This window comes from Apaloderma vittatum, unplaced genomic scaffold (assembly GCF_000703405.1).
Source record: "Apaloderma vittatum isolate BGI_N311 unplaced genomic scaffold, ASM70340v1 scaffold31685, whole genome shotgun sequence".
NCBI lineage: Eukaryota > Metazoa > Chordata > Aves > Trogoniformes > Trogonidae > Apaloderma > Apaloderma vittatum.
In genome coordinates, this window is record NW_009718353.1 from 13859 (window position 1) to 17180 (window position 3322).

A 3322-nucleotide genomic window follows, 5' to 3' on the forward strand; every position below is an offset into this window, starting at 1 on the left:
ACTTAGATGCAGAGATGAGATCGTTCTTGTTTTCTGCTAGCTTCCTATTCACTTATTTGTGGATAGTACAGGACAACCAGCAAAACCTTTGAAAAGCAACTAGCAGAAGCTCTTGGGAGGGGAAGAATAATAAAAAAATACCTTTCTTCAAGAAAATAAGGCCTGCCAGAGAGTTGGTAGGGCCTGTAGAGGACTGTGGTGTTGAGGAAGTTAAGACCATGTCAAATAAGGTTCTTTGCCTCTGCAATCAGGTAGGTTGTCATGCTGGGACACTTCTTTGGGAGGGACTTGTGAGCTGTGTCTGAAATGGAAACATCTGGCAAAGAAGCACTGGAATAAATAGGTGGGGGGGAAGTGGAGAAAGTCTTGTTTACCCAGAATCTTAACGCAGCTCAAGGAGAAAAGAGGAGGTTGATCTTGTCATGGAACAAAAATTTCTCTTCAAACTGCCTTGGGTCAAGAGAAGGGGAAGACAGGTGGTGTGTAGGGTGCCAGGTTTCAGGCAGGGTTTCAGAAGAGACTGAGGCAGTGGTGGGCTGAGAGAACCTTGAATGTCTGGCTTGGACAAACCCCTAGAAGCACTACTGAAGGGTAGATCAGAGAATCCTAGGATGGCTGAGGTTGGCAGGGACCTTGGAGATCATCCAGTCCAACCCCCTGCCATGGGCAGGGACGCCCTTAACCAGCCCAGGTTGCTCACGGCCTCATCCAACCTGGCCTTGAACACCTCCAGGGAGGGGGCAGCCACAGCCTCTCTGGGCAATCTGTTCCAGAGTCTGGCCACCCTCGCACTGAGGAATTTCTTCCTAAGATCCAATCTAAACCCATTCTCCTTCAATTTAAATCCTTTTCCCCTTGTCTCATTACTGGACACTCTTGTCAAAAGTGATAAGGTCCTCCCAGAGTCTTCTCTTCTCCAGCTGAACACCCCCAGCTCCCTCAGCCTGAACTCACAGCAGAGCTGCTCCAGCCCCTGGATCATGTTTGTGGCCTCTTCTGGACTCGTTCCAACAGCTCCATGTCCCGCTCATGGTGGGGACACCAGAACTGGACATGGGATTCGAGATGGGGGCTCAACAGAGCAGAGCAAAGGGGGAGAATCCCCTCTCTTGCCCTGCTGGCCACACTCCTCTTAGTGCATCCCAGCACAGGGTTGGCCTCTGGGCTGCACGAGCGCCCTGCTGGCTCACATTGAGCTTCTCGTCTCTCAACACCCCCAAGTCCTTCTCCATGCATCGGGCACATGGGGGAATAGGACGTGGATTTTGCAAAGAGGAGCCAGCAGACACGTAGGTAGGATTCTTGGGCTGCTGTCTGTGTGTCTTGAAAGTCCAAAAGGTGTTTGAGAAGTTCCTTGCTGCAAACTAAGGGAGGCAGAGGCTGAGAACACGTGTCTGACGTGGATTACGAGTTGTTTAAAAGAAAGAGAATGAGTGGGTAAGAGATTGTCCCTTTGGGAGGAGGAGACTCTAGAGAGACTTGGGTGCGTGCTGGTAAGTGTCTGTGGTGTTGAGGGTGTTCAGAAATGGCTGGGAAGAAGACACCGTTCAGGAAGGACTGAAGTCTTTGGGTTATGATGAATCATTGCACAGAAATGTCAGCTTATTTTTTTGGTAGCAAGCAGAAAAAAGAAAACACAAACAGCCAGGGTTTATTAGGGGAAAGCCAGAGGACAAAAATAATTCTGTAGCTGTGTGAATTTGTGGTGCACCCTGACTGTGAATATCGTGTGATGTTTCAGTTCTTTCTCTCCAAAAATATGTAGTAAAAGTGGAAAAAGCATGATAAAAAATAAAAACAACAAGGCAGGAGGTGCGAAGTCCTGGAGTGGGCATAAGGCAGGGAACAAACACACAGCCCCGCAGCGCTGAAGGACCTGTACAATTTCTTTTTGAGGCTTTTGCCAGTTGGGAGCGACAAGCACTGGGCTCACTGGATGTTGGGACAAGTGGCCTTGACTTCAACATTAGTTTTCATTGCGATGTACTAGATTGTTGGCTTTATGGAGTCATTTCGCTCTCCACAACCCATCCCATCAGGCTGTGGAAAGTCAGGAGGATCTACTTTCGGAAAGCTTGCTTAGCAGCCAAAGGGGGAGCGGAGAGGTTCGTTGGTATTTAGATAGAATACTTAGTTCCTAGAGGTCAAAAGGCAAGTTGTTCAGAACAAAAGTGTTTGCCCTCCACCTTTAAACATAAAAGGACCTCTGGTCTGTGAAGCTTAGTTTTATGAGTATCTTAATAGCACAGATTCCTGCAGCACTACAACGATTTTTCTTTCCCTGGTAAAACTGACTTTTTTTTGCCACCTCATTATTTAGCTGGGTGTTCACCCGTGTTGGTCCTTCTTTTTATCACCATTTCTTTGAGAGGCTTTGTTGAAAGACTCTGTGAAATATCTTCGGGCAACCAAGCGGGGCAAAAGTATTTTTTTTTTCTGTCTGCTTCCAGACTCCCTTCAAAAATGTCACCAAATTAGACTTTGATTTCTAATAGCTCTTGATTCTTCTGCGGCAGGACCAGTGTCTCACCACTGGTGAGACACTGGAACAGGCTGGTGAGACCCTGGCACAGGTTGCCCAGAGAGGGGGTGGCAGCCCCATCCCTGGGAGTTTTTCAGGCCAGGCTGGATGGGGCTCTGGGCAGCCTGGTCTAGTGGGGGTTGTCCCTGCCCATGGTGGGGAGTTGGAACTGGATGATCTTTAAGGTCTCTTCCAACCCTGACAGTTCTATGGTTCTGTGATTCTGTAGGACCAATGTCCCCGTGTTCGTTCCTCGTGTTCTTCAGAATTGTTTCTTCTGATGTGCGTGGTGTCAGGGCCACCACTCTGGAGTCCCTCCTGCCTGCTTTGGATTTCTTTTTCAGGATCAAGATGTTTCCCATCTTCCTCCTCTCCCTAGGCAGGTTTAAGTCAGAGCTTATACCTCGTGTTAGTAGTCCAGCTGTTCACTTTGGAGCTCCAAGCTCTTGGGGCCAACATTTTCTCGTTCTGTGGCTTTGTTAGGATTTATAATATCTTATTTAGTCTCTAACCGTGCAGCTAAGCGTTCAAAGACTCTCCTCCCTGATAGACCCTGGGAGGTGCAGTCTTAGAAGGTTAGAAGCAGAGCAAGAGTTAACCTAGCAGAATTTTTTTATCTGTGGTGAACTCTGGGTCTGTTCAGTTTGCTCTTCTCCCTGATAGACCCTGGGAGGTGCAATCTTAGAAGGTTTGTTGCAGGCACTGCCTCTGTGGGGAGCAGAGCAAGAGTTAACCTGGCAGAATTTTTCATCTGTGGTGAACTCTGGGTCTGTTCAGTTTGACCAAGAGGAGGCTGAGGGG

General features: G+C 48.3%; 1 protein-coding gene across 1 annotated transcript in view; it reads left to right on the forward strand.

The window, feature by feature from the left end:
* RANBP10 (RAN binding protein 10) overlaps positions 1 to 3322 on the forward strand; it is a 31668-nt gene that overhangs the window by 13630 nt on the left and 14716 nt on the right. The gene's annotated exons all lie outside the window — the stretch shown is intronic.